General features: G+C 41.1%; 1 long non-coding RNA gene across 2 annotated transcripts in view; it reads right to left on the bottom strand.

The window, feature by feature from the left end:
• Window positions 1-251: 251 nt before the first annotated feature.
• Window positions 252-18,911, bottom strand: part of LOC115062602 — a 23,295-nt gene continuing 4,635 nt past the window's right edge. Inside the window, exons 2-5 of one of the 2 annotated variants that reach the window (XR_003842550.1) lie at window positions 12,479-12,581; window positions 5,464-5,594; window positions 3,523-3,577; window positions 252-853 (exon numbers count right to left, since the gene is read on the bottom strand). This is a non-coding gene — a long non-coding RNA (uncharacterized LOC115062602). The remainder of the gene's footprint in view (window positions 854-3,522; window positions 3,578-5,463; window positions 5,595-12,478; window positions 12,582-18,911) is intronic. The other variant, XR_003842549.1, reaches the window with a different exon arrangement.

The following is an 18,911-nucleotide window of genomic DNA, read 5'->3' on the forward strand; positions in this document are numbered from 1 at the left end:
TGTAAATGAAGAAAATATCTAATTTTTAAAAAGTAAAAAAAAAGATTAGATAGATGAGAGAGAGAGAGAGAGAGAGAGAGAGAGAGAGAGATACAAATATATGTTAAGTAAATATAAAATGTGATTCCTTGAGGCTTTATCAAGCATCCTTCATGATATTTGTCCCTCTCCCATCCTTCTTTTACATGGATCTCCCTCCTCCAACCCCTACTAGACCCTAGGACATACACTGAGAATAGGCTACTATTTATTTTTCTGATCACTGTAATGGAATTCTCAGCAGAAGCATTAAAATGAGTGATATATTTGGTATCATTAAACTTCAGATATCTGTAGATCTTCGTGGCCAGAAAAGTGCAGGAGGCCAACCTGCAACAATGGGACCATGAGGCTCACACTGACTAGACCCTCAGAAATGGAAGAGGATGTAAGCTTCAAAGACCTAATGACCTATCCCCTCTACTATACTCTACTTCCCAAGTGTCTCCAAGCTGTGCTTTAAGCTAGGAATCAAGTCATTGGAGAATGTGTGCCCTGAATATCCCAGCATCAGGCAGTATCCTATCTTATTCTTGACAATCAGGACAGCTGAGACCACCAGTTTGCTGTTTCCTGTTTTCATGTAATTGTCTCGCACCACCGTAACTATAACACCTGACCCAAGCATCTTGGAAACATTCCTTTTTATTCACTCTCTCAGAAGTGTCGGTCCATCGTGGTGGGGAAGACCCAGAGGAGTGGCTCACACGTGTGGGAATACGTAACAGAAATGGTTTTCTTCACCAAGGCCCAGGATGAAGATCAAGAGAGACATCGCCAAGGACCTGACTTCTGCCAGCTATTTCCACACATCCTGCAAAACAGCACCATTTGGCTGTCAGAGAAATGCAATCCAACAGTGAACACTTCAAGGTCAAACCATGACAATGTTTCTCTTTATCCGTTATAAAATACAGACACCTCAGGAGACCTGTGGGAAACATGAATGAAGTACATGGCTATCTTCATCATCATTCTCATATTGGTGTGGATAAATTCTTAATTCTCATACTAGATGTGCTTCAATTTACCGTTAAACTGGTTCTCATACTGCAGAAGCTTCCTGTAGTCTTCAGGTAGAAAGCTGAATCCCCCACTTCAGCATGAGAAAAGTGGTGAAAGGAAAATTCCCTGGGTAAACTCCCTGTTACCCTTCACTGGGCACTAGTTTTTATCAAACTCCTTCCACTGGCTGCTGACACACACACACACACACACACACACACACACACACACACCAGCATACACTCAGTACAATCAAGCTTCATCCTAACAGCTTTCAAATTCCATCTAACATGTATTTTATATTCCTGTGTAAATAACACATTCAGTATTTCTTTACAAGGAATGCTCTCTCATTTTATGAAAGAGAATTCATTTATGTCTCATGGAGTTACAAAGCCTCTCCATGCTGCCACCAGACCAAAAGTATTCCTTTTCTGTCATCTTCTTGATTTGCCTCTTTCCAAGATGTCCTGACTCTTAAAACATTTCTCTCTCCAGCTTCTAACTTTCTCTGTGATGGAGTTCTACCTTACTTATGCCAACCAACTGCCCAACATAGTATAAAGCATCTAGAGTGTTCTTTTACTGCAGAAATATCTACAAAATTCCTCAAGTGTTCCAGAAACTAAGTCAAGCAGAATGCTTCAGGAAAGACAGTGGCTTCCCTCAGAGGCAAGGCTGCGCTGTGCTGTCAGAAGGAAATTTGGTTATGTGTGAGAATCACCCAACTGCTTCTGGTTTTTGAAGACTTGAAGCGGTCACAAAGGACAGCTGAGACTTGGCACTTTGTGGCAGGATTAGTGTCCCTAAAGAGAGCCCAGGAGAGTCTGTAAGTGAAGGATCATCCCAGTTGTAGAAGGGACTCAAGTGTTTTGGACATACCAGAACCATGAGATTAACCAAGAAAAGGACAGGTGTGGAGCGGAATTGGCCTGAGCCCTTGAGATGTGTAGGCTGTGCCAAGTCTTTGAAGTCTAGAAGATTGTGAGTTCTAGAAGGCTGACATTGAGATTTACACTCTTGGGCATGGTTTTGTTTTGATCTGATTCAAACTGTATCCTCAAGCCGGGCAGTAGTGGTGCATGCCTTTATTCCCAGCACTTGGGAGGCAGAGGAAGGCAGATCTCTGAGTTCGAGGCCAGCCTGGTCTACAGAGTGAGTTCCAGGACAGCCAGAGCTGCACAGAGAAACCTGTCTCGAAAAAAAGAAAAAGAAAGAGAAAAGAGAAAAGGGAAGGAAAGAAAAGAAAAGAAAAGAAAAGAAAAGAAAAGAAAAGAAAAGAAAAGAAAAGAAAAAAAGAAAAGAAAAGAAACTGTGTCCTGTTTTTTTCCTCTTGAGGTAAAGAGGCTATCAACTTGAAAGTGGAGGGGGCAGGAATGGGAGAAGTTGAGGGAGGGTCCCTGGGAAGGGATAAATGGAGAAGAACGAAGGGAGGAAAGTAGTATACTTCAGTTTCAACTTTTAAAAAATAAAACATGGGAAAAAATTAAGAAGTTTCTGTCATCAAGTAGTCTCCACTTACTGAGCAAAGCAGCCCCATGGCAGAATTTTAGACACTGTGGTAGACCTGCACAGGGTGGCTCGGCATGGTGGAACATGCCTGTGATCCTAGAGGCAGAATAAAAGCTTCAAGCTCTTCCTACTTATTCAAAATCCGCAACCAGTGTAGAGTTCTGAGAGCATGTCTCGAAAGGAAAAAGGAAAAAGATGTAGACAGGGTAAAAAATCAGAAATGGTGAATTTCCCTGAAAAGCCTCTCACGGAAAGGCTAAATGAGGTAAGTGAACTTTGAGATTAATTACAATGAATGTGCCCTTTGTTACAATTAGTCACTTTTCTGGGTTGCTTTCCAACGCATACTTCTTTTCCATCTCATGTTATCGTCTCTGCCTCCCTCTTATTCATTGCTAGCCTACCTGGTCATATGCAACCAGTTGCCTCCATTCTACTACAGGGTGTGATGGCGTTCCCTAGCAAGTCCTGTCTCAGCAGTGCACTCTGCGCTGTTGGAAGTGTGTGGCTTCTGGAAGAGCTGTAACATTACATAGGCTTCCCAATACCACTCGCAGAATCCAACCAAGCCCATACGGAAAGCCTCTCTCATCTCAAGATAAGCCCCCACACAGAGCCACTCCTCAAGGTGAACTTTGCTGAGCTTGAGAGGAGCAGCAGGAGATCCTGGTCCCCGCCCCCAGCCCCGCCCCACCCCCACCCGGCACTTACTTTGTGTGCTTTTCCCAAACAAAATTCGGGCAGACAAGACTACAGTATGAGAAAAGGGGTACACACGGAAAGGAAAAGAAAACTACACACACACACAGTCAAACCTGGAAACCAAAGCCGTGTGTTGGGGAAGCCATTTCTCACATTGCCCACACAGCCAACAGCTGTGGCATCAGACCCATAATAGCCCACGTAAGGAAGATAACTTCTGATGGCTCAATTATTTTCACTGCAATTTGGATTCAATATACTCACATAGATGAATGCTTCGTTCTTGATTACAATTCCTGCATTTGACCCTACGCACAGTCTGAGGAGATGTGAACAAAACACAAACAAAGGTGCTTACCTTTTTAAAATTAATTTTCATTAATAAAATTCATAATGCCTATTTTTCTCTACAATGTTAGAAGCATCTTTTTTTTTAAACAACAGATTCCAGTGTTTTATATATTGTACTATTTTAACTAAGCAAACGTCCCCAAAATAGAATTAAAAACCACTGTTAAATACACAGTGTTAAATACACAGTCAACAAAACTAGGTCAGATGTTTTATAAAATGATAACACTGTAAATTGTTCTTCCAAATGTATTGCAAAGATCTCCTGATCGGCACATTATGTTATCTTCTGCTAAAGCAAGGTAACCTAAATAAATATAAATATCTCCTGAGGAGTTTAGTTTGGTTGTTATTGACACAAGTCTCCTTTCTTATTCCAGTTGACTATAATCGTTGTTTTCCAGAATTCTCCTCATCACGATGGCATCCACAAAGGAAGCTCTTTTCTAGGCTGAAATCCATGCTGCACCAGAGCTCTTTAAACTAGCCTTGGTTCCCCTATGCCAGGGCCACGTTACAGCCATGACTGTCCTCTGGTTCGACCTCACCCACCGCTATTTCTCCCCCGACTCCTATGATAGTGCTGTGGGCTAACGATCAGACTCAAGGCTACAACAGATACATTGTGGTTGTTACGAGAAGGACATGGGTGGCAGATGATCTACTTAGGCTTTTTCCAAAATAGAAGACTTGGAAAATTGTGAATTCATACAATCTTTCTTGTTGTTGGTTATTTTATTATTTATTTACATTTCAGATATCCCCTTCCCAGTCTCCCGTACAGAACCCCCATCCCATCCCCCCCCCTTTGCCCCTAAGAGGTGCTCCCCTGTAGAACCATGACAGGCAGCCTGGTTTCTGGTTGAGCTAAGGTTGGCAACCCCGGTGACCTGCACATTAGGCTCCTGACACAAGGCCACAGCTCTCCATAAGTTTGTGGCCGTCAGTCACTTAAGGGCAATGCCCCAAGCCCCTCCACAGGTAGAGAGAGGACTTGGTCACGTAGACAGATCTCCATTTTAATGAGGCATCTAAAGGCCTGGAGGGCTTAGCCAATAAGCTTTCCTTCCCAGACACTCCTCCCTGCAAAAGGTATTTAACCTCAGGTCCACCCTGAGAAGTGGGGTAAGGTTTTACTCATCGCCACTCTCCGCCATGACAATAAATGCCCTAAAACCATGGACTGTCTCATTTCATTGGTATCCCCCGTGGGGAGCAATGGAACAAGCCTTAGCCTAAAGAGATGGCTGCCTAATCTCTCTCAGAAGGCCTCTCAGCGCTCCCAGCCATGGCCTCCACCAAGCCAAGCCACCAACCAGACAAACCAAGGACCCTCCCAGCAGGAGCTTTCCCCTCTTTTCCCCTTCGGCCCTGCACTAGATCCAGCCTGCAGGCCCCCCACTCTGTTCTCAGCTCTTCCGTGCTGGGCACCTGGGTGCTCAAGAGCCTGAGAACCAGATGGCCCCAGCCTCCCTCCAGGCAGGGAAACCCTGAGCCAGCTCCTGCTGTCTCCAGGACCTCAGACTGTGTTCTCCAACCCCCAGAGCGGTGTCCAGTGGCTTCATATAGCCTGACACCTGGGGTAAGCGCAGTCAAAACTACCACATCCCACCTCCACCAGCGACCCAAGTCCTGTGGCAGAGTGGACTCGGGACACCCCATAACCCAACACTAACCCACCCTCCCATCCATTCCCACCTCACCACTCTAGCATCCACGTATGCTGGGGCATCAAGCCTTTACAGGACTGAGAACCTCCCCTCCCACTGATGTCAGATAAGGCCATCCTCTGCTACATATGCAGCCGGAGCCATGTGTCCTTCCATATGTACTCTTTGATTGGTGCTTTAGTACCTGGAAGCTCTGGGGGATCCAGTTAGTTGAGATTGTTGTTCTTCCTATGGGACTGCAATCTTGAGCTCCTTTAGCCCTTCTCCTAACCGTTCCATTTGGGTCCCTGGGTTCAGTCCGATGGTTGGCTGTATCTGAGAATCAATAGAATATTAGTAGAGCCTTCCTTAGTCCACTTTCAGATAAAAACAAAAACAAAACTCAAACAAAAGAAAACAAAAACAAAAATAACAACAACAAAACAACCCTCTGGTTCAGTTTTCCCTTTCTATCATAGCACTAGATTGGCATATGCATGGCTGTGTCGTCTGTCCCCTTTTTAACTTGCTGTTCAATATTAACTCTACAACCTGCAATATTTACTAAATCTTTTCTATTTCCAGACTTTTTAATCCTCTGCTAACTACCAGCAGTTTTTTCTATCTGGTAAAATTAGGTTAGTTTTGCATTGAGTTATCTTTATTCAAAAATTCCTCCTAGTTTCTCATGATGAGACACTGCCAAACAAGTGTTGCTTACAACAGTGACCAAAAAAGCATCTTTTTGCTGTGAATTGCAATAAATTCTGACTCTGCTGCTCAAAGTACTGAGAAAAGTAACCACTGAATGCTCAGCTCTAAGCAGGACAATTATATCACACACACACACACACACACACACACACATCACACACTCACACATATACATATACATACTCTCCTCTCTCTCTCTCTCTCTCTCTCTCACTCACTCACACACACACACGCATACACACATACACACACATATATACACACACATACTTTCTCCCCCTCTATCTTTCTCATACACACATCACATACTCACATATACACACACATATCCACCCCCCTCTTTCTCACACACACCAAACACATATACACACATACTCTCCCCCCTCACACACACACACACACACACACTCACACATATACACACACATACTCTCTCTCACACATACTCATACATATACACACTCACACATATACACACACATCTCTCATACACACACACACACACACACACACACACAGTCAAGACTCGGAAAAATATGGAAGAGTGAATGGAAATAATATCAAAGCCAGATGCCATGGGTGTATGTAAAATACTGTCTTCTGAGCTACCATGAGTCCATAGCAGCTGGAGGGCTTGCACGAGACTGGGCATGTCAACTTGTAGTTTTGGACAGGTGAAGAATTCACTACATCCCTACCCCTCTAGCTGTTGGTGGGTGCGTTGGGGACCGGAGTCATTGGCTTTGGCAATGTAGTGACTGATCAGTGCCCCATACTTCAAGGGATAACTCCACAAGCAAGTGCACATAGATAATAAAGAGAGTTGATTTGAAGAGAATGAAAGGAGAATAGGTGAGAGTAAGGTAAATATAATCAGAATGTACTGTCTGCGTGTTTCTGTGTTATATATGAAACTGTCATGGAACAAATTTAGTTTTTTTAAAAAAGAGAAAGGAGAAGTATGAAAGTCATGTCTATATTTGGAAAATATTTGTCATATATGCAAAACTACCCACAAGTCATAATATATTCATGCATATACATATAGAAGCATTACTTAAAGCTTCTATCTAGCTTCCAGAATTAATTTCATGAAAACTGCCTCATTATTTCTTCCATCATTATTTCAAGAACAAGACACTAAATATTTATAAAATATTTAAAAAGAGACAAAGCTGAGCTAAAAAATAAACACAACAACAACAAAAAAAACCTTAGAATTTATAGAACCAGAAGTAAGATAATCTAGCAAATATGGAAACAAATCTACGTATTTGAGCAGCCACCTCTGACATTTCAGCTCCTCTATGACATGGTTCCAAAGTCGGAAAGAAGCCAAGACTCAAAATTATCATGGGGAAGGACAGTAAGATTCTTCCTGTGAAGAAAGGTTAAAAATGACTAGGATGTTCCAGTATAACTCTAACAAGAGGCACCTTGTCAATTAGTGGGTTAAAAATAAGCTCAGCTTCAAGGAAATATCTACAACTAAGGGAAGATTGTGAAGAGGTTGTAAGAGTTTGTTTCCTGGTAATGACGAAAGCCACACCCATAGCATCTCACCAATATGACTGTTCAACATGAGGTGAACAAGGATGACATCAGTGGACATGCCAGAGTGGACAGGGAAAAGCACATGAGACCTCAACCTAACACACACACACACACACACACACACACACACACACACATACACACGGGGAAAAAAACTGTAGACAACCAAGGAAAGCTAAGAGTAGAAAGTGGTCTTCCCCAGGGAAGAGGACTCCAATTGGTTATCTAATACTTTCTTAGTGTTATGCTGCTGTGGAGAGACACAGTTAATTAGGAAAACAGTTAATTAGGGCTGGATTAGAGTTGCAAAGGTTTAGTCCATTGTCATCATAGTGAGAATCGTGGCTATACACAGACAGACAAGGTGCTGAAGAAGTAGTTTGACAGTTCTACACTGGATCCTTGAGCATCAGGAAGGGAGAGGCACTGGGCCTGGCTTGAACATTTGAAACCCCAAAGCCCACTCATAATGACACACTTCCTCCCACAAGAACACACCTATTCCAACAAGGCTACACCTACTAATCACTGTTAAGCAATACCACTCCCTAATGATCAAGCATTCAAATGTATGAGCCTATGGGGACTTTCCTTTTCAAACCACCACAAATAACACATCATCAGCTCTGAAAACATACATAAAAATAACAGTATACTACTGAATGAGCAGGATATATAAGCGTATATATATGTGTGTGTGCATGTGTGTGTGTGTGTGTGTGTGTGTGTGTGTACACAGTGGCAGTTGATGTTAAAAGGGGTCATGAATTTTAAAAAGTATGGAGCAGAGAGAGGTATATGGAAGGAAAGGAGAGGAAGAAATGCTGTAATTATATTATAATCTACTACATTATTATATTATTTTATAAAATAAAATAAAATAAAAAGAATTAAGCTGACTTCATTACTGAGCATGCCCAGACCAGGCACAAGGAATAGAAAACATACTTCAAGATGCGGCTCAAAGACTCTTGACAGAGTCTCTTCTATGTTCCTGTGATGCCAGAAAGGAAGGAAAAGTGACAAGAAATGAGACCCCAAGCGCCTCATCTAAGATGTCAAAGACACAGGGAAAACAACTGCCACTGAGTAAGAGGTAAAGAAATCCAGCTGCAATGTACTATTAGGAAAACTAAAATGAGAAACCAACAAGAGGATTTTTAAATAATCCTATTTAAAATCTTAAATAAACAATAAAGAAGTGTTTACCTTTTTAAAGATTTATTTTATCTTGTACATATGAATATTTTACCCACATGTCCTTATCTGTACCTCACGCATGCCTGGTGCCCACAGAGGTCAGAGGAGGGTGTTGGGCTCCCTGGAACAGGAGTTACGATAGTGGGAAGCTACCATGTAGAGATTGAGAACTGAACGCAGGTCTTCTGTAAAACCAGCAAGGGCTCTTATCCTCTGAGCCACCTCTCCAGCCCCAAGTATCTACTTCTAAAGTCAAGTAATACAGCAAACATATGAATGAATCATGAATATGGAAAAGGCCCATCACATCTCCAGAAATGAAAATAAATGCTGTCTAGAGAATTTTTAGCACAGGAAAAAATGGAGTGAACAATTAGAAATGATTGAATAATTAATAATTTAAAAATAGAACTTCAGAATCTACCAGATGCAAAGTAGTAAGATAAATAAAAGGAATACGAGATGTGTTACAAAAGAAGCGAGTGATAAATTGAGAAGCTTCAGAATACATAAACATAAAGTCATGCTATTCACAATGTGTGTCATTAATGTAGGATGGACCACAAACACTCCATCATCGACTCGTCTGCCATGTGTCTGTAATACAAGTCAGTGGTCCCTATAGTGTCAACCAGCTCTGGCTTGCCTTGCTGCTGGAATCTACCCAAGAGCTAACTTCACTACTTGAGGTTTCGCTAACAAGGCTATGACCATTGTAGCCATTGACCTCCTACCTCCATTACCAGTGTGAACTGTGCATTACGAGCCAAAACCGACCTCTTTGTTTTACCCAACCTTGGATGGTTTTGTCAGGGCAGTGAGAAACTACTAGTAGAGATGAAGAATGATCCCATTTTCACCATTGTCTGTTTTTAAAGCCATTGGTAACATCATGGTGCCACTTCAACCAATAATTTTTCTCATGATTTTAGGGGTGATGCTACAGATTGAACCCAGGGTTTCATGTATGCGAGGCCAATACTTTACCACTGAGTTATACCCCAGCATACCTATGCTAGGTAAGCGCTCTATCACTAAGCTATACCCCCACAGCAAAGCTGTACTGGGTGAGTGCTCTTACACTGAGCTATACCTCTATGGTAGGTCAATATTCTATCACTTAGCTATCCCTCCAGCATACCTATTGTAGATAAGTGCTCAGTCACCAAGCTATATCCTCAGTACTAGCTTCAATTTTTTTAACCTCCTTGGTACTTTCAACAAGCACTTGACACAGCGGGGAAATGGCACTGATACTGAAAGCTATGAGGAAATGGTTCACTGTTGTGATTCTCTGTTGTAAGTCTTCATTTCTTCTCTCAGTCTGAGTCAGAACTCAGTCCATCAGTATTTCTCTGTTGAGGTAGATCACTTTGAGTTCTAATTGTGTTAACCAAGCATTGGTTGATTCCTCAGATTAAACTACATCCTTCGTGGAACATCTTCTCCTCCCTTGGGAGCAATGCATGTTAATATAGTTTAGTCCATTCCTGCCCCCCAAAGGCTCATGTATTGAACCTTATGTCAGTGCTATTGAGAGATAGCAGAGCCTTGAGTTGGTAGAGCCTCATTGGATGTCTTTGAGTTTTTGGAGTCGGGACTGGAAGTTGGTAGTTGAGCCCTAACCCCTTCTTTCTGCTCTCCGCCATGAACATAAAGTGAGTGGTTTCCCTCAGCTCCACACTCCTGCCATGGTATCTGCATTATCTAAACAAAGAGGTGAATCTGCCATAGACTAAAACCTAAACTGAGTCTAACTAAACTTTTTCCATAAGATGATTATCTCAAGCATTTGTTAGGGTAACAAAGAGCAGATTAAAATATACAATGAATCACAGTTTGTGGTCAAAGATGTTTCAATTTGGTTCAATCCTGAGGCTTTCTATCTTTATAGGGATGACACAAGAACACAGTCAGTTAGAGTTGAATGGTCGAGGATCAATGCATGCTTAATACCATTAAATAGCTTTGCCTGTGAATCTACCTGGTCCTTCTATTTTATCAGACTTGTTAGTTGTTCTCCATATACTTCCTATAGGTCCCTTTTTGTTCCTGTCAAGGATATATCTGAATGAGAGTAAACAAAGAAAAAAAAAAAACTCCAATAATGTTGCACTCAAATGGGATTTCCTACTTTTCATTTTACATTGCAGAACTAAGAAAGAAATCCAGACATGGGCTGGGGTTTTCCCATTTGCTGTGGAGATCTATTCTTGGCTTGCTTTTCCACTCTGCCTAAGATCACAGGGGTCATCACTTGGCTTCAACAACCTCTCTTGTACCGGCTTCCATGTGGACACATTCAGTGGTAAGCCCCAGGAAAAAGTAAAGGAAAAAGAGAGGGAGATTCTGTGTCTAGTCCTTGCATTTTTTTTCTGGCTGACAGCTTTAACTCTAGGTGACAACCCCTGCCAAGCAGTTCTTTCTACACTCCCCCTTCTCATTTCAGTAAGTCGACTGGGGTGCAGAGTGGAGTACTGAGCATCTAGCAATTCTTATGTATTCAAGCCGTGCTTTTGTGAATACCCATGCTATTTGAATGTTTTATCTGCTTCCCCCAAGAATCCCATCTGATAGAGCAAAGATCTTCTATCTGCAAGAATGAACATCAGATGCAATTATTACACTGTTTCAATAACCTGTAACAGGGTCCAAGAAGGACACAAACAGAATAAGGCTATTCAAGGAATGGTAAGCCCCAGGCAGCTTCAACTATTTTCTTCTTTGAACCAATTTTATCGTCTCTGCAGTATAAAGACCCACAGTAAGCTCTGATAATGGCTTAGCACTCATGCCAGGTTTATGATGGATTCTTCCCTTATTAGAAAGCAAAAACGAGGGGTCAGGGAAATCAACACTTGACCAGACTTCAGCATTTGAGAAAACACGATGAGGGTCACATGCATCACCAACTCATATTGCATGTGATGGGTAGGGATTCTTGCTATGCATGAAAAAAAATGGTTTGTGGCATAGTCCACTCTCCTTTGTTTTGTTTTTTTTTTTCTCCTTATACCACATTATTTAATACTACAAGCAGATGATGCAGGCAGCAGTTGACATTGCAAACAACAAACAGTTTTCTTTCTTTCTTTCTTTCTTCTTCTTCTTCTTCTTCTTCTTCTTCTTCTTCTTCTTCTTCTTCTTCTTCTTCTTCTTCTTCTTCTTCTTCTTCTTCTTCTCCTCCTCCTCCTCCTCCTCCTCCTCTTCCTCCTCCTCCTCCTCTTCCTCCTCTTCCTCCTCCTCTTCCTCCTCCTCCTTCTTCTTGTTTTAATCTGATGTTCACATCTTTCCTGACAGCTCAGCCCATGCACCTGAGCCATTTCCCCTGTTACATAATCAGAAAAGATGTGCCAACTTGTCCTTAATGGTAGCTGCCAAGTCCTCAAGTAGGTATAGGTGTGCAGCCTTGTTCAAAGCATTTTCACAGAGCCATAATACAAATAAATTTGCATTTAGTTGATTTTATTCTCTTATATGTGTACGTCACCATCTACTAGAGTTATTTTTAGAAATCAAAAGATGTGGATTCTGTTGGGGTTCAGGAATAGCCAAGCAAACCATTCAGACACCGTTCTCAGTCAGGTATCCGTGATCTACTGAGCACATACTTCAAGACTGATTAATCAGGGACACAGCCAGGAGTTGGAATCCAAAACTGCAACAGGCAGTCCTCAGAACCAGTTTTTATATGGGAAAAACAATAACAGGTGCATTTGCAACATTACAACATCTAAACAAAGCAGGCTTACCTTTAAGCCAATAGGCTGGGACTAAATTCCAGGAGGCACCATGACACAATAACAAGTTGTCTCTGTCAGGGCAAGGGACTGTAGGTCAACTTAAAGTTATGAGCTACAAAATGAAGTTTGAGAGAATATGGCAGAGTTACTGTCAAGTTTTAATTTTTAACAAATTCCTATCCTACTGTAGGAATTTTCCAGAGGTGTGAATGAACATTTGAATATTTATTTACCAATGGCAGATCAAAGAAGCTATTCTACCCAAGTCCAGCTTGAAGAACCAATGGGTTGATTGAGAGTACATGGAGAAACATAGGTGAACGTTACTCTTAGAGGCATGGAAGGCTCAAATGCAGCTGCTTTATCAAATTGCTCATCTGAGCATACATGATGAATCACCAAAGCTGCATTCCTAGGACTTCCAGCCCGTGGGCAGCCCCACACGAAAGCCTCCAGTTTTCCAGCATCCTTTATTTCCTGAATAACCCTTATGAGTCATACTGCTTTAGGGGCTTCTTGATCCTTATGAGAATCCTTATCTTCCTGAGTCTCGTGACCTACCCTCCTCTCTTCAAGAAAGAGTAGTTCAATGCATAGGAAATACAGGGTACATAGCAAGTATTAAAGAAACACTGTTCTTAGAGATTCAATCAGATCTATGAGGAACAACATCAAGGATTTCTATAACACATAGGGGAAAAACCATGGCATACTGGAGTATGTTCATGTATAAGAATTGCAGGGTGAACCCTTTCTTCAAGTATGAGATCACCCTACACCAGCACTGTAATGTGTGCGGCTTCTATGCTGGCCACTGAATCCTCAGAGTTCCTCACATTATGTTATCTACCACAAACAGATACATAGATGGTGGATGGATGGATAGATAGATAGATAGATAGATAGATAGATAGATAGATAGATAGATACATAGATAGATAGATAGATACATAGATAGATAGATAGATAGATAGATAGATAGATAGATAGATAGATAGATAGATAGATAGATAGATAGATAGATAGATGGATGGATACATAGATAGATAGATAGATAGATAGATAGATAGATAGATAGATAGATAGATAGATAGATAGATAGATAGATATACTTTATGTTACTTATAGAGATCATTTCCACTTTGACTTTGTTTTTTGTGCTAGGTCAAAAATGAATGCAGTGGTGCACCAAGGAAATCACTGACCAATTTTCAAATTGGAGTAGACTTTTGACTAGAACTAACTCTAGAGTAGACTGAGTATGAAACTGTTCAAGCACTCTCTCTCTCTCATGTCCATCCAAATAGACTGAAATGTTCAGACTATAATTTATATCATAGATAGATAGATAGATAGATAGATAGATAGATAGATAGATGATAGATAGATAGATGATAGATCATACACACACATACATATATATATATATATATATATATATATATATATATATATATATATCACCAGCACTGTATATATCCATATATATACATACATACATATATATGTATATGTACGTATATATTCTATTTTATCTGTCATATATAGTATATCATACTATATGTGTCAAAATATTTTACTTTTCTGAGCCTACATCTATAATAGTATATACATCATGAAATCAAATGTAAAGCCCTGAGCACACTGCCTGTCATATTCTAAACACTCCATAAATATCAGCCTGCACTGGCATCACACTAAAACATGCAGCAAGAAACTTAAGTACAATGATCACGCCTATGGCTGCAGTTTTCGCATTACAAATGCTCCAGAAACCAAGAAGAACCCTGGAAGAATTCCCCTACACTTTAAACTTCTCCCAGAATAAGTGAGCAGCATAATATGAACTTTATCGATTCTACTACAAAATTCTCTAGCAAGGCAGCATAGATCATCTGCTGCAGTAGAGCTGAATATCTGTGTTGATTATGTTGGATGAGGCAATAATGGATATAATAAAAGTAACAGGAAAAGCCAGAACCCAGAGAAATAGTTTTTGGCAAGAATTTTCCCAGGGAGTTTAGAGGTCAGATGGGGTGGGGGGAGGCATCCACTCAGAGACGGGGGTGGGGTGTAGAATGGGGAGCAGTTGGAGGGTAGATGGGGAGGGGCAGAGAATGGAATATGGAGTGTAGAAAATGAATTACAAATAAAATAATTTTTTTAAAGGGATAAAATAATTTTCCCTTTGGCGAAAACAGTAAAAAGTAAACACTGTGTTGTCCGCAAAAGTCTCACTTTCTAGGACAAAGGGGACTGTACTCTCAATGGTGGACTCTCTCACTGTCAGACCATTGGTTCAGGGTGTCAGAATTTGGTTGCATACTCTTTTTAAAGCCCTATAGCAGGTATTCCTTTAAATGGAGTGACTTTACAATGATTCACTTCCTGTATGCCCTTCTGTGGTATAACCTCACATTCCCCCATTAAGACAGCTTTATTCTTCTACTATACTGAATCTCAGCTTTCTTCTGTGATCTCTTTGATTAGCTGAATGCCAGAAAAGTAATTCTGTGTCCGACGTAACCATGAAGTGGCCTGACGCCATATTAAAATGCCAAAGCTCCAGTGAAAAGCCAACTGCTAGCCCTCCATCCCACAGTTTCAGTAGGGTTCTCAGTACACAGCTGCCACTCAGGCGTGGTGACTCTGGGTAACCACCAAGTCAACCCTTCACCTCACTCAACCCCTCACCACCACCTGGCAACCGACCGGAACATTCCGGAACATTCCTCAGAGACAGGTAACCCTGAAAGCAATCAACCCATAAAACCAGGGGATAACAAACTTGTTTAAAGTCTATGAGTTGGTTTCTTAAAAATTAATATATAGCCAGAAGACATTCATTCAGTTCGGCACAATTTACTTCCTTCTGCCTACCTCCATTTTCCATTTCTAAACCTACATGCTTTTTCAAAATTGCTTTCCTCTATTCGTGGTTCAAAACAATTTATTTAAAATAAACTGCATGAATGTATTTCACCAAGACTGTTATCATTATCAACTAACACATCAAAGACTCAATTTTAATACTTGAATTTGAGGGCCCATGACTTGGCTTGGCAGGTAGAAGTGCTTGTCCACAGGTCTAATGACTTGAGTTTGATCATTGGGCTCACAGGGTCACAGGAAAGAATTGACTCTACCAAGTTGCCCTCTGACCTCCATATTTACTCCATGGCATGACTAAGTTACCTCACACTTGAAAACACACACAAAAAAATTTTTTAATCGAGACGTTGATATGATTAAAATTTCCCAGCACTGATTGATTGGACCAACAATAGTAGCTCAATAAGCAAATAATTCCTATCCATATCAATACAAGTAAAAAGCCAATCTAATAAAGTAATCAGATCTCTTTTGTAGTTATTGCTAGACTTAAAAATATGCCAAAAGTCAATTAAAGGAAAAGAGGCCATAGATTTAAGAGAGAACTGGAGGAGGGGTTATATGGGGGAGGGAAGAGAATGAGAAATCCAGCAAATGTTTGCAAACTATTTGTAATAGTATGATAAGAGCACAAAAATAAAAGAATTACAATGAAGAAAAAAGACTTTGTCATGGTTGATCTTACTTATGAACTTGACTGATTTTGCATCCCCCCCAAAAAAATGTACCTCAGAGTGTGTCTATGATGGGGTTTCAGAAATGTCTAACTGAGCACTGATGAGCTACCCTGGATGTAGGTGGCATCACCCATTGTCCTGGGTAGCAGAGAGACTAAAGAGAAGAAGTCAGGCTGACTTTGTATGCCACATGACCAGTCATCCCACACTTGCTGCCATGATTCCTCCCCAGCATAGACCCAAGTCTGGTCAACCTTGTGACATGATAGTGTCATCTATAAAATGTACATACAAGAACCACAATAGAAGATGTGGTCCTTATAATGAGATTAATGTCAACATCTCAGTTAGGGTACAATATCAAAAATAAAAAATAAAAAGCCTATCAATGATTGGGTTTTCCCCATATGAATGTAATACGAGATATATGGACCAAAAGAAGTGAAAATATAAGACAGAACCGATTAAAGGTAGCAGCTGGTAGAGAAAGTATAAGGTCCCATGGCCTAGATGTACCTGGAAGTTGGAGGACCCTCCCCCTACCATGAAGCTCAGAGCTGCAAGTAAGGAAGCTAGAGAGATGGAACTTCTGAGCAGATGCTAAAGGCTTGTACTAGAATGTTAGAGCAATGGGGGCTCCCAAGTAACACTAAATTTCAAAATACCTAGAATGGAAGCTAGAGGGAGATACAGTGGATCTTGGGAAAGTGTGCCAGGCAAAGACAAACAACATGCAATGGGCATTGAAAGGAAGGGTAGTAGAGATGCTATGGACGCGATGTGTTAAGAGATCCCAGCTTCACATCCCAATGGTAGGGTGAGGCGGGGCAAGCTTTGAAAGGTGAGAAGTCTTCATTTGAGTGAACTCTAAGGAAACTAGTCCCTGTTTGGGGCTGCCAGATTTCAGTAAATCCAAGGTTTAGTGCAGACACTTAAAGGTCTAAATGAGTTCCTAATGTCTTCAGAAACTTAGGAGATTTAATCCTCAGAGCTATAAAGTAACATTGAGAGATGGGAGATGGCAGAGCCTTCAGGAATGGAGTCATAGTTCTTGTTTGTAGTTGTGATGAAAACTGGCAGGGCGTTTAAGATACAATTGAATCACGAGCCTCCATGTCCTTGAAGGCAGTAATGCAGATCCCATGAGAGTGAACTGGTTACATGATTACATGGTTACATGGTAACATGGTTAACATGGTTCTTCCCTCCACTCCCTCCCACATTCCCCCACCACACCACCGCCCTGCCAGATATTCTTTTATAACAACAGAAAACAGACTAAGACAGTATGTCTTTCTTTACATTCTTTCTCATTCTTATATGTCATATCTCATTACATTTTCTTCCACCTTTTTACCAGTGGCTCTGCTTCATTTACTATCTTTTTCTACTCCATATGACCCTTATAATTTTGGAGTTCTCATCTCTCTCTCTCTCTCTCTCTCTCTCTCTCTCTCTCTCTCTCTCTCTCTCTCTCTCTNTGTGTGTGTGTGTGTGTGTGTGTGTGTGCTTATGTTTCAGCTAATTCTATCACTACTATTAAATTCAGACATTCTAAAAAAATTTAATGAACACTTTGTGGGGGTCAACTCTACATGTTTCTAGACAGGGCTATACTACTTCGTGATTTAAAGGACATCTTTCTCTTAACGTGTCCAAAGTAGTGTCACTGTTCAAATATTAGCAAGACAACATGGCGCCTAGCCACATGGGCTTTGCTGCTTTTGCAGAAGTATGAATAAAACAATTTCAAAAGTAAATTAAAAAGAAAAGTGAAAGGACTGAGGAAATGACACTGAAACTGAGTCAGAAAACCTGACCGAGATGGATGTCAGCAATGGGAAGAACACATTTTCCAGGGAGAAATCATCGTGTGCGTTGTAAGGAGATAAGGAAGAGCACGAGGTATTCCGAGATCTGTGAGAAAACAGAGGGCAGTGGAGGGAGGGGTGGGGGGGTAGGGCAGAGGGGGATCACATAGGGGACCTAGGGACCACCAAGCACTTTAGCCTTGACCTTATGATTATACTCAGGATTCCCAGAGGAAACACCGATATGATTTGCCTGCGTGAAAGTACTAGTGGGCCTCTTCCTTTAAGTCACTCACTCAGAAGAAGCAATTCATCCATGTCTCACGGACACTGGTACAGCCTTTCAGAGAGACGCATAGGAAAAGCATGAAGCCTCCCTACCAATGACCAGCAAGAGGCCCTAGGCTGATAGTCATGTGCTACTGATAAAATTGGCCTATCAAAAAAAAAAAAAAAGAAAGAAAAGAAAAGAAATACGCTGTAATCCTAACTTATTTTACCTCTGCATGCAATCTTACCTGAAGATAGGGCACAGGGCACAGGGAAAACAACACTGAGGTAAGCAATAATCCAGTACGAATAGTGCCTGAGTAAGGAGAGGAGTCTCGGGCACAGAGTTACAGTCAATCACGCATCAACAGAAGCAAACGTGTAAAAGGAAGCTGTAAGAACATAGAAGAAAAGATACTCTCCATGGATTTTTTCAGAGTCCCAACCCTATGACCTTTATCTTATACTATTAAATTGCCAATACGATGAAACTATAAGTACACACTACTCTAAATGAGCTACTTCGTTACAGTCCCTGTAAACTATGATGTCACTTGAATAACCCACTTTATTTTTTTATTACATATTTTCTTTATTTACATTTCAAATGCTATCCTGAAAGTTCCCTATACCCTCCCCCCGCCCCTGTTCCCCAACCCACCCACTCCCACTTCTTGGCCCTGCATTCCCCTGTGCTGGGTCATGTAAAGTTTGCAAGACCAAGGGGCCTCTCTTCCCAATGATGGCCGATTAGGCCATCTTCTGCTACATATGCAGCTAGAGACATGAGCT

This window comes from Mus pahari, chromosome 19 (genome assembly GCF_900095145.1).
Source record: "Mus pahari chromosome 19, PAHARI_EIJ_v1.1, whole genome shotgun sequence".
NCBI lineage: Eukaryota > Metazoa > Chordata > Mammalia > Rodentia > Muridae > Mus > Mus pahari.